Source organism: Athene cunicularia (genome assembly GCF_003259725.1).
Source record: "Athene cunicularia isolate RWA chromosome 1 unlocalized genomic scaffold, athCun1 chr1_part1, whole genome shotgun sequence".
Lineage (NCBI taxonomy): Eukaryota > Metazoa > Chordata > Aves > Strigiformes > Strigidae > Athene > Athene cunicularia.
The window spans coordinates 27,195,024-27,208,581 of NW_020799091.1; positions in this window are offsets into that span (position 1 = coordinate 27,195,024).

Here is a 13,558-nt window from a genome sequence, read left to right on the forward strand (position 1 = left end):
AGTCTGATCCCCCTGCATGGGTTATAGTCAAAATTACCAATGGCCTTTAGGAGACCAGAATTTCCTTGTTTGGAAGAACTGAAGATGGAGTCAGCTGGTACTGGCACCACAGGGTAAGGTAGGTTTCCCCCTCTCAGATTGCTCCCTTCACCTGTTAACCTGTTATTATAACAAAGACAGATCATCATTAGCCCCTCTGCCACAGGGCTCACCTTATCTACCAGCAGAGAACACTGATTTCATATCAGAAGTGGAGGCAGGGCAAAGAGTGATGAGGAGGCAGGGTGACCAGCAGAGCAGGAACCTCACTGCAGCAACCAAGGATTCCAGGGTGTCAAAGCATCCTTGGAATGCACTGGCCATGGCAAGAGGATCTTTTTGTCTTTTCCTGAAGGTAGGAAGAACTACTTTAAAGCAATGTGCACAGGAAGAGGACACAAACTGAGGGTCCAGGGAGTCACCAGCAAGAAGCTCCCAGAATGAATTTACAGAAAACGGCATGGCAGACTGGCTAAAGCTGGAAAGAAACACACACTAGCAGTGTCTGGCTCTCCAATGATCTGTTTCACTTAAAAGCAACAAAACCATTTTGCAAGAGTCTTTAGACAAGAGCTTCTAGTACCTACTGAGAAGCAGAACATGCACAACCCCCACAGTTAAAAAGGGAAAGATTAAAGAGGAGCCAGAGAGAGACTTTTCAGAATACAGCTATGTTCAGTGCCAGAAACATTCATCTTGACTATGAATGGGACACTTTACCATTAGAAGGGAGACACTGATTCACAAAGCGATGCTGCACCAAGAGGCAGCAGGAAAAGGTTTTGAAGAGCAAACCTGCTTTTGCTGAACATAGTGTCTTGTGGTCAGCTCAGAGTTAGAGGATCATTTCAGCAGTGAGTATTTGTGAACTAGATAGACAGAAAAGCAGAACACACCCTCGAACATTCAAACCATAAAACTGTTCACAGGAATGGAGGAGCAATGCTAGGGTCAGATGCCAGGTTTCTCTGAGAGAAGCTTATAGGGATAAGGGCTTATGAAGTTAAGAACAAACATGAAGGCTCTCAGGTAACTGTCCAAGTAACCTGGGATGAATGACAGGGATGAATATCCTCTGCAAGTGCATCCCTTTAACTCAGTAAGTAACAGCTGAGGATAAAAATAGGAAATTCTTAGAAAGACTATGAAAAAAGTTAAGCAGAAAATGCTCTGTGATACCCCATGAGCTGAAAGTCTGGCACACACTGCACTGTGTGCACATTTGTAGGGATGAACTGCAGGTTCACATTAAGTACTAGGTGCTTGTGGAGGCGCTCCTGATTCCTTTCAGGTGAGTGTTAAATCAAAGCAGACCTATTGGGGTCACAGCCGTTCATCTTTTACAAAAAGAGGAAGATGATCAGCCTCCAAGACCAGCTGGCTCTTTTGCCCTATTAAAACACTCTGGATTGAAATAGTCTCAGCTCAAACTGGCCCATTAGCCAAGTGTTTGTATCCCGATACCGTGAGAAATACAGGTTCTTTTTCTCCCCTCACTAGTTTCTTCCTCCTCAAATGTTTGCTTATCTATTGTTCTATAGCAGACACAACTATCAGTCCAGCTCATCGCCTCCTTCACCAACAACGGCACAACCATCAGGGAGAGATTTCAAGTAACTTTTGGCGAGAGCCATAGGGGTGATCTTGCATTGCCTGGGGCCAGTGGCCTTGTGGAGGAGTGGGGTGAACCCACCCACAGCACTGACCCACAGCAAAGCAATCCTCCCACATGGGGACTCACAGTGAAGCTAAAGCTGCTCTTCATTAAAACACACCTACCTCATTCCTGTGACTATTCTTAGTGACAATTGCGTCAAGAAGCACTGCTTTGCAGCAACACCCTTTGGGGAGATGTGATGCATTGGATCTGGGTCACCTCTCCCAGCCTTTGAGGGACATCCATGCTGTGCTGGGATATGGGAGCACCCTAAAGTAGGTGTTGGCGTCTCTTCCCACAAGTGCTTTTTCCAGCAGCTGCAAAACTCTGCTGAGCGAAAGGTGCTCTCAGTGCTGTGGACACGGTGTGGACATGGTTTATTGCTGCGCAGCAGCTGGAGGAGATGTCCTCAAAAGGGCACCCAGAAGCAGAACAGCCCAGAGGGCAGGTCCTGTGGTGCACAGGTTTCCTTATACTGGGCCTCCTCATCATTACCTCTGCTACACGGAGGAGAGCTACACAAAGCTATCTCACTACAGGGGTGTTTATGGGCTGAGATAATCTCCCATCTAAACAGGAAAGCAGCATATAAAGTAGGTGTACGTGGGGAAGGATCCCAGAACATGATAAACTGGTATTCACCACTCAGCAATTACACAGCTGCTCTCCCAGGCGTGTGCACCCATGTCTGTAGGCATATCTTCTGCCTCCTGGTTGGAGCAGGTGGTGAATGTTCACGTCTGTCTCCCAGGGGGCATGGACCGGTGGGCACTGGGTAATGTGGGACTTCTTTTTTCATTTTGGCTGGTTTGGGTGAGGATAAAACACAGAGACATTATCAAAGACTCCTAACATGCAGGCCAAGTTCATGCCAGCATGGTAGGCATGGAGGAATTATTGTCCTATTCTATCTTTAAAGGGCCCAAATTCACACACGTCCCACCAACTATGTTAGGCTTTCTGGGCTCCCAAGGAGACAGATTAAGGATTACTCTTTATGGGGCCTTCAGATGCTGTCAGCCTTGAACACACCCAGGGGCATCCATCACCCTCCGCTCCCAGCCAGCGCTGGCACCAGTGGGTTTCTGGCACAGCCGCATCTTGTTGCCCCACTCTGCAGCCCCAGGAGAGCAGGCTCCCTCCTCTGTCTGGGAAGCATCCTCTGGGGTGTGATTCCTCATTTTCTCCCAGCAAAGAGAGCAAGCAGCCTCTGGAAATGATGCATTTCAGTGCCACGGTTTTATGGCCCTTATAATCAGCATGAAGCAAACACTGAGTTGGAGTAATAAGTAAATCATCGCAGACCAGAAAGAATAATCCTTTGCAAGCATTTTCACAGGAGGTTATTGAAACACCACACAAACATAATCCAAGAGATATCTAAACTTCAAAATATTGCTGTGAAGTATGGAAAAAAAGATAAATATATGCTGGAGCGGACTGTTCATGTCTGGGGTGGGAAAGCGTAGCTTCTTGGCCATGTATAGCAACTATAGCACCAGCAGTTAGGCACAGGAAGTTAAGAAGAATACCACAGACATTTTACACGTGAAGAGATAAGTTAGCTAGTCTGAAAATATTTTACCTGAGTAAGGGTGTGACTAGTCTATAGGGGTTAACATCTTTTTAGGGTGTAACAAGCTACAGCGTTCCTTGTTTCTTTGGGATAAACATCCCCAGTCCTCCCATGGAAATTTCACCTGGGTTGGAAAAACCATTTATGGCAACGTCAGCTCAAGGAAGAACTTTCCAGTGCACTGGGTGAGAGCAGGGGATGAGAGGCACAACATCTGGCTGGGACCGAGAAGCACAGTGCCATTTCCATGCAATCTCTCATTCATTAATGCAACTTCAGGAGAGATTTCAGAGCTTTAATCACTCTGATTGATCGTGATTAATAATGATTTGTTGCAGTGGTTTGCAGTGTATTTCCTTATAATCCCGTTTAAGTATAAATCTGCCTTGGCAGTTTCTGGATAATTCAGATAGCCTGTAAGAATTGTTCCTGTGGAAGAAAAAAAGTGGGTATGGTAACAGCAATTTCCATCATAAGATACTTTTAAAATAAATCAAAACAATTGTTTTCGCTCAGGTCTTCGCACTGAAGCGGGAAATGTTTCTTGCCCAGTTGCTGTAAAACTCTGACCCCATTTTTTAGAAAGCCTATTGTGACAATAAAATTGCTACATAAGCTTTAAAGGAATGAGTGTCGACCAGCTTGTCATACCACAACATTCATAACACCTTCAGGGAGCAGAACAAACGGTTAAAAGGAAAGTTAGCTGACTCATTTCATGAGTAGCTGGTGTTAGTCGTAGCAGCTTGGAAGTTAACAGATAAAAATGTTATCACAGCCAGCAGCAATATAGCCCTAACGACGATAGATTTATGCATAAAATAAGTCCAATTAACTGCCTTAAACATGGGTGCAATTTGGATGTGGTATTAATATTCCAGTAGTATACTGGAGACCAATTGACTGCCGTAGTATGCTTTAGAGGCAAAGTCTTGCATTTCCACATCTTCTGATGGAGAATAATTTTATTTAAAGACATACAGAGACTTCAAAGCGCTGCTCCTTTTGGGTAACTAGGCCAAATGTTGTATTCAGTCACGCTGGTATAACTTGAGTTTGCAGTAACTCCATTGACCTGATCAGCATAATTAACCACTGCAACAACTTACCCAGCAATGCTGTGGGCTCTCCACTGCTGGAAATTATTAAGTCCCAAATATTTGGATTGTCTGCTTGCTTTTTTTCTGAAAAAAAAGATTCTCTAGTTGAAATTAACAAGCCACCCAGCTTGCAGTGCACGTAACGTCAGATTAGAGGGTTATGTAGCCTCATTTTGACGTCATGGATCTCCATGAATGATGGATCTTGTTCACATGGAGGACTCAGGAGCTCTAGGGTGGCATGAGAAGGCATGAAGAGCCTTACCTCTCAGCAAGAGCACCTCCATGTAGGATCATTTTAATGGGGAGTGAAGCACATTCCTCCCAGAGACAAACCCTCGTCATAGACCTTTGAACTGACTTAGCCCTAGATGTCTTGGACTCAAATCTTTATCTCCGTTACTGCAAAAAGTCAAAGCATGCAACCTGATACACATGGTTTATTTGTCACCTTTAAAAAACCTAGCATCCAAGTGTCTTCCTGTAAGTTTCTAGGCAATTATTCACCTACGTCACCTGGATTATCAGATACCACAAGTTATTTGTTGATTTGTTATGTTTGGCTTCTGTGCAGTAAAATCATGTGTCACCATTTGTGGGAGTGAGCAGATCTAGCAAATGATTCAGAAAAGGGTAATGTCTTTCCATAGCCCAATTAAAATCAGGGACTGCTGCTGTAAAGGCTGTCTGAGGGGAGCCACAGAAACTATTCAAATTAGTAGCTGTGCTATCTGGCCTATTTATAAGAATTGGAATGAGAAGCAGTGTGTTAACAGCAACATTTAATTTTTATTGTTGTTACCTGACAGCCACTGCAGTCATTTACTCTTGGGCAGGGTCACACTGACAGGGCAGAGGAGGCACTGCTTGTCCCGCATGACACTGTTACACCAGGCCACAGCAAGTTTATGCTCAAAATAGGGTAGGTTTGGAGCCAACAGCCCAAGGTAAGTGCTTGTGAAAGGCCTCAAGCCCCTCAGCTTCTCTTTTTTTTTAAGTAGAGAGAAAAAAAAGAGTAGATGAAACTTGCCATGGGATTTTAATGTCTTCCCATGTTTCACATCTTATGCCTGATTCTGCCTCCTCTTGCAGCAATAACAACTCCTCCTGACTTGGGAACATGATGCCGGCAACCTCAGGCCACACACAAGTCAGACACATGGAGTGTTCCTCCAGTGCCATGACCACGACCATTCCTGCACACCACAGAGGCAAGCCACAGCCATAATGCTACAACTACTTCCAGACCTACTGCCACAAGTGACCTTCTCCAGGACCAGTGTGTTCCATCTGGTGCCCAGACCCATCTTGTCCTGGTGGAAGGGCTCTTCTTCCATCTCAAGGGGCTATCACTCCACTGCAGGCATCACATCGAAATAGGCAGGGGCTGCACTCCCTCTGCCAGCTTCCTCCTCGCCCGGCTGCCTGCTCCCTCCTGCAGCCCCAGCACCCACCACCCTGGCACATGCCCCTGGTGCTTGTCACCAAGAAATAGTTGATTTGGGGTTTTTATTTGGCAAGCATTAACCCAGACTCATCTCCGTATCTCTGTACCACTCCGCCCTTCCTTATCTTTTTAATCACCACACTCAGCTCTCATTCAGGTGAAGTGTGTAGGAAACCTCAGTGCCCACCAAAATGAGAATGGCAAAATTATGAAAAGAAAAAAAACAAAACCACAGGAGTTTTACTCTTTTTTACCAGCTTAACTCCACTTTGTTTTCTGAGGAATGGCTTGAGAGACCTTCTCTGCCTGGGAAGAACTGGGACAAGCAAAAATAATAATAATTAAATGTTATAAATTACATTCATCAACACCCCTGACACAACCACAGATGGGACAGATTTTTCTCTGGGTCGCCTTCCCAGTTTGCCCTGTACTGTTACAGTACAACTCAGTAAATGTTTTCTCTATAAGTGGGGATGCCACACCACAGACTGCTCACCTTGTTTGCCCGTTTCAGGTTTTGGTGGACCCCAGTGTGGTCATTGATGGGGATCCCCATCCCCGAGCCTCTCCTTTCTCCCTTTCCACATTGTTTTTTCTCCTTCTCCTTCCAGCTATGAGGCAGTGGAAAGTAAATAGCTTCTTTTTCCTGTCCCAGATAGGAGAGGAAGGGACCAGTTTTTTCTTCCTCATTTCCACCTGGTGGGAAGAGGGAGAAGATCTGATTAAGAGGTCTCAGTGCTTTTCCCAGGGCTGGATGAGAGGAAAAACTGCAGCACTCACCCCTCAGCTCCAGCTGATGGATGGAGATGATGCTGCTGGGTCTCAAGATGCTGGAGATCCTGGAGAGGAGTAGAGACATCCCTTGTAGCCCCCTTGGCCTCCTGAGCCATGCTCAAGCCTGCTCCTGTTACCGACATGGCACTTTGGCAACAAGGACGGCTCAGAGAAGGATGCAGAATTCCCCACACACTGCAGTACAGTTTAAATACTTCAATGGTGGTGATTAGCTGGGTGAAAGCTGTCTGCTTCCTACATTGGCATCAGATTAAACATCCATTTGGGGGATGTACTGCAGAAGAAGAGACAAAAAACAAGTTATTGCCAATGGCCGTGGAGAATCCGGAATGAGCCTCACACAGACCCTTCCAACCTCTAAATAATGCCACTGCCAAGACAGAAACCCAGGTTTATTTTAAAATTTTGTGAAATCCGGGTCTCAAGGAGCTGCAGAAGCTACAACCCTGAGCCAGTGGGCATGCAGCCAGGTGCACCATTGCTCAGGGACTGGGGGGCTGCAAGCTGGGCATCAGCCAACCCAAGCCCACCTTGATTACTGCCCAGTGCCAAACTGAAACACTCTCCTTCAAAAGCGCAAAGCCTGCTCCCCTCCCCTTTTGCCATCACCTTTCCATGCACAAAATAAACCAGCGTGCAACCAAGTGCAGAGTGAGGCTTCAGAAAGGAGGCCATTCCAGACCCTTGGTGCACAGTGTCAAAAACGGTGGGGTTGGGTGTTTTAGCTACAGTTTTGATCAGTTCTATTATCATCATGCTGCAGAAAAAAACTGCCTCAAGTGGCAGTTATGCTCAAACCAAACCTACATGTTGCATGGTTCACACAGACCAGGGAAGTCAGTGTAGCCTGGCAGAAGGCACAACCCCTCCAACATCTCTTCTTGGCAGATGCACAGCCACAAAGTCTCCTCCAGCAGGAACCCGATGGTGGGGGGCCCCAGCCCAACATCCCAAGCAAGGTTACCGGTCTTGTCTCACAGGGATTGATGCTGGGAGCAATAATGTTAATGGCAAAGCTCCCGTGGAAGTCAATACACAGAGTTGGGCCTCCATGGCTTCTCTAAGTGTCTGACAACCAGCAGCACTGGGCTCTGGGCAAGCAAGAGAGGCACAGCAGGCACCTGGAAAGACTGCCAAGCTTGCTTCATCAAATCTTTAAAAATTATTAGATAGGGAAAGGAGCCTTATTTCTCACACTTGCAAACACCCCTCACATTAGGGTCTTTTCTCTATGGAGGGAGTGGAAAGAAGCCAAGCAGCCCCTGCAGCAGGGAAGTTTGCCAGGGAAGTCACTTTTAAAACATCTGCAGAAGGCACTTACAAAGGAGCAGGAGATGTTTCAGGTCTAGGAGAGGGCAAAGTGGAAAATTAACAGCAGGTGGGACAGCTGGCCTCTGCAGAGCACCAAGAATCCCGTCCTCCCCCCCCACTGCATCCCGGCAGGACCCACAGCAGCTCCACCAGCCATGGGGGTGCCTTGAGTGGCTTTAGGCACTTTCATCCCTCTCTGCCACTCTGGTTAGTAAATCACACAGCTTGCAACAACAGAGGAAACAATTTGACTGCAGCTCTAAATTCAGGCAACCAACCTTTCATGCACTGGGCAGCTGCTTATGATTTTGGAGCGATTGGAAACTCAGATTTACACCTTCACAATACTGGCACAATCCAGTTCTGGATATTGCCGCTCAGTGTCGCTGCCAATCTGATAGAGCACTGCCACACTAAGGCCTGTATATCTTGTGAGTGTCCTAAAACATCCCTTTTCAAAAAATTCAGGAGAGAGGAGAAAAAAAGGTAACTTCCAATAATTTCCTAAGAGCAATGTTCCCAGGGTTTTAAACTCAGTGACCACAGGGTCTTTTTGAGCAAAATATAACTGCTGATCACATTGAGAGCAACGCTTCTAAAGCATTCATTTTCTGCTCAAAATTGAGCTAAACTTGAAATATTACTTTTATTTTCCTTTTATTTTCCCCCTTTTTGTCTTATAGCTTGTGGGTTTATAAATCCAGCTTTACAAAGTCGTTTTATAAAACAATTTTGCATTAACTACTATGTTTGGTCTATCATATATATATATATATATATTTAATGAAATAAACCCTGGTCAAAGGGACTGAGAGGTTTTTAGGAGCAGCTCTTGGTATGGGCGTCCAGTTCCATTTTTCCCCTTGGAAAGCACTAAGCAAACATCCCCTCAGCAAGAAGGCTTAGGACGAGTTCACAGTAAAGTCTTCTTATACCCAGAGTGGCAATTTGCTTGAGCAATCCCATTGATTTCAGGGGGTAATCACTAACCTGAGGAACAAGCTGACAGCTCTGCCCTTAAATCCGGGTGGCTGTTTTGTTTGCACCTTTTCTCTTATCCAACGTGACTGCAAGCGTGCTGAGCATCAGGATTCATTCTATTTAAAAATCAGGTCTAAAGATAAGATTATCCCTTATCTTTGAAAACTGCCCAGCTTTGCAGAGCATCCCCTGTCCCGGGCAGCCCAGGAGCACATCCCAACCGCTGGCCCACAGCCAGTGGCAAGCATGCTGGTAGAGTCCAGCCCTTGAACAGGCAAAACCCCTTTGCCAGCAGAAAAATAAGAACAACTCTCCAGTGTGGCCAGCAGTCAAATGGAGCCCAGCAGCTGCAGTGGCATGAAGGGCAGGAAGACACAAGTGCCTCCTCAGGAGCCCCTTGACCCCAGAAAGTCATGTCAGCTGTCCCCAGGGTGAGCTGGTGCACAATGCACCAAGGAGAGAGGGAGTTTGTATCCCCAGCTCGAGCTGATCCGCACAGTGCAAATGCTGGGGAGTGACTGGGCAAATGTTTGCCTGTAAATAAAAGGGGGCACCGCTTTTCCCTCGCAGCTGCGAGGCGGGCCTGGGAACGGGGCTGAGCACTGCCCTGATCTTGATCTCCCTCCCTGCTTCCCCAGTGAAAACTGAAACGTGGCTATTTCTGCCATCGCTGACAAATAATGTCACCTTTCGCTCCCTCCCCTCTCTCGCGGGTGACAGGGTGCAGCACCGGGGACCATAAATGAATCATCACTCGGCAGCTCCTGCGGCTTTCGAGCACGGCAGTGGGAGTGGGGCCACCCACACCAGGCCAGCACCAGGGGGTGAGGGGACCGCAGCCCAGCTGCAAGGAAGGGGGGCAGGGCAGGGGTCTGCATTGCATTTGGCTTTTATTGGGAAAATGGGAATAAATACCAGGGGCTGTAAGGGAGAAGACAGGGAAGCGGGCTCTGAACCATCCCTACGGCAGCTGGCCACACTGCCTCTTTTCCTTGCCGTGGCTGAGGCAGCTGGGAGCTGGCAGCACAGGGGAAGCTCAGGTGGCCCAACGATGCCCAGGGCAGGGCAGTCCCAAGAGAGGCTGGGCAGTGCAGGGGCATGGAGCAGCCCAGCCTTTGCTGGGGAAGCTCCCTCCCTCATGGGGCCAGACCTAGGCTTGGGTCAGCATCTCCACCACCACTGCCAGCGTTTTACATCATCTTCCCTGTAAAAACTCTGTTGCTGTCATCCATCTGAATTCACTTCAACAGGCGTTAAAAAGTTTCTCAGACAAACAGGGACTGATATGCAAAAGAGTAAAAGGTGAAGGGGGCTGGACACCATGTCCCGGTTTCTTTACAGGGTCACAGTTCATTGCTCAACATTTCTAGACCACTTTTTGTATGTAAAGAAAGCAAGCAAGCTTTGGATACCACATGACAGCAGTTAAGCATCAATACACAGCTGGACCCAACCACTCTCAGATCTTTCCTGTCACCCAGGTTGGCCCTTCTACTTTTTCTTCAGGCTTCCAGCTTTTCTTTGATTAAAATATAGAGCACTTTATTGCACAAGTGAAATATTGCATATTACACATATGCAACTCATCCCCAAGGAGTAAGGGCACACTGATATGAGCAAAGTATTGCCCCTTTTTTGCCAGAAGCTCTGTTCCCATTTTGGGGTGTCACTCAAACCCCTCCCTGGACGCTAGCGCTCACCATGTCGCTCCTCCACAGGCGACACATTCCAGAGCACAATCAAACCTATTGTGCAGCACTAAAACAATTTTTGCTTTAATCTGCAGGGGGAACAGCACGAGGATTTTATATCTAATCCAATAAATCTACACTGACATCTTGTGGAGATCATGAGACCAGAATGCCGCAGCCACTCAGCAGAGTGAGATTTACACCCTCCCTGTAACCTGTTGGGCACAATCATGGCAGCAGCTAGGCTTCCCAAAGCACCCGCAGGTGTGTCCGTGGTGAAAAACCAGGCCCTGCAATCTCAGAAACCAACGTTCTCCATCCACGGACATCGTTTTACTAAGTGACACTCACAAACCACAAACCCAACTAAAATGAGACTAAATAGATTTTAAATCCTCACTGAAAGGAATACCATGACCCCTCTGCATAAATGCAGCGATGTTTCAGGCTTCTCACCAAAGCCCAAGCTTCCAATGAGCTATTTTCATGCTGGAATTTTATTCTCTGTAAGCACTGGAAGAAAATGGACCTGAATATCACTCCAGGACTCCTTTAATGCTCCTCTTCATGTAAAAACACATGGTTTAAGAAAAAAACTGCCTGCAGCTTGGGAATACACCCAAGATTTTCCTCCCTATTCACCCCATTCATTTTAGCTCCTCTGCTGAATCAGAAGGGTTAAATGAAACCACTGCCATCTGTTTTTCCAGTGATCAGTTAAGGGTTCAAGGAGAACAACCCCGGTTAGGCACAAGCCACATCAATGCCATGGAGTAATTGCTTGGTAGGTGTTAACCAACCAAGAGCTGAAATCCCAGCACAGATCATTTTGCAACCAAACCATGTAATCATTGCTCCAGCTTCTTCATAATACCCTGCTGGGGAGCAAACATTCATGCTTGCTCCATAGTGGGGAAAAAAGTGCTTCAAGTCTGATTTCTAGCGAATCATTCATATCAGATAGGTTTACAAAGACCAAGGCTGCCATCAGATGACAAGGTTTAGTCTGACATACAACCTAAGGGGCTGGCATTTACACCTCACTAAGAACCCCTGCATTAACACAATAAATTATTCAGCCCTTCATGGAGTTTTCACCCTACTTATTCCTGTCGTTCCCTTTGGGTAAGGGACCATTCTCGAGAAGTTTGTTCTTTTCCAGCCCAATTTCTGACCTGTGCAGTTGAGGGGTGTGTGTGTGTGTGTGAGAGAGACACTGAGCTGGATGTTCAAAGCGGGTTGTGAGCAGGTGCTTTGGTTTTAACTTAACTTCAATAATCAGTTCAACTACTGGCAGGGCACAGCAAGATCAGCCCATGGGAATCAGAAATAAAGAAGTTACAGGGACAGAGCTAGGCAGATAATAAGTGTTATGCCTTGCACTTCTCCATTACACCGTTACAAACCACAAGAGTCCCTTTCATTGCCCCCTTTTCTTCCCTTGCTCTGCCAACATAGAGTCACTGCCCTCTGCCAGGTCTTTTACCCATGCCAATGCCTCAGTCTCCTCCCAGATGGCCAGAGACCCTCTGGAACTGCTGCAGTAGCACCAGATGGGTGGAAAATGGAGACGAGCCAGGTGAGATGGAAAGCAGTGGAAAAGGAGCTTGGACTTCTTCAGTGTAGCAGCTAACCTGGGAAAGCCACGACCATAATTCACAGCCCTATCAACAGCTACCACTGCCACCAACAGTCAATCTCTACGCTTCTGCACGCAACTCTGCAGTAGCTCAGCCATGCCCACTCAACAAGGTGTTCTCCTTTTCCTACATACCCACTGTAGCAAGCCCAGAGGAAAAAATGTCACCTAAAAAACACACATGGACAATGTTCCCAACTATGGCTCCAGGTCAGTCTTTTCCATCTTCTTGCTCTTCTCAGGGCAACATCAGCTGCCCCAGCCCACAACAAAGGCAGGAAACTTTCCAGTGTGGGTGTCATGGAAGTATAGCATTAGCAGCGCATTAACAAGACCTCAGCTTCTTACATAAAAGAAGGAAACGTAGAACCGCAGAACATAACAAATGCTATTTAACATTAGGATCTGTCCAAGGCAGAGTTCGTTACACGTAATACCACCTAACCAGTTACAAGAGGGGGAAAATCCAACCATCGTAAGAAAAGCCCAAATGACTTCAGCATGGGAATCACTAGACATAGCAGTGGCTCCGCTCTGAACAATGGTAGACAGACTTTATCCTTTGGGCCGCAAAAAGGGGTGATTTTTATGCTTCTGACTCATCTGTAAGCAATGCTTTAAATTCCTGCAAGCCTACTCTTTTGGGACTACCAAGAAATATACACCCCAAAAACCCACACACATAAAAACCCTGCCACTTGGGCTCTCTTAACATGCCCCAAGCACTCCCAGCACACATCCATACATGTGCAGCTAGGTCCGATTATTCAGATCCTGTTGTCTAGTATTAACTCTCAAATCTATATTTAAGCACCTAAGCAGGAATTACTATAAGATTCTAAGCACCAAGAGCTCTTGTTAAGAGCTTGTTGAAGTACTGACCTCCTAATGAATCTGTTTAAATAATAACATTCATCTCGCTCCCAGTCCTGTGAAATTCAGTATTTCACATGCAGCTAATGCTACTGAACCTCTTCCAGTAGGAGCCAAGCTTGTGAGTGTCCTGTCTTTCATATCAGAAGACAGGTTAGATGCAAATACACAAAGAAGCTAATTCTAAAAGCCCTCAGTGAATTCAAAGTCACTGTGCCCCTTTTTAGAAAAGGCTTGAAATATGGCAGAACGCAGGCTGTGCATTATAGCTTGGTAGAAATTTGGGAAGAATGGTAGTTTTTAGGTAAAATGCATCTGAGCATTGACCCAAAAATTCAAACTGTCCTAGTACTAAATGGAGATACTTGGATATAATTCTCTCCATTTCAAAGTCAGGAATCCTCTGAAAATTTCTGCAGAATTTGAATCTTGCTGTTCTTACAGCT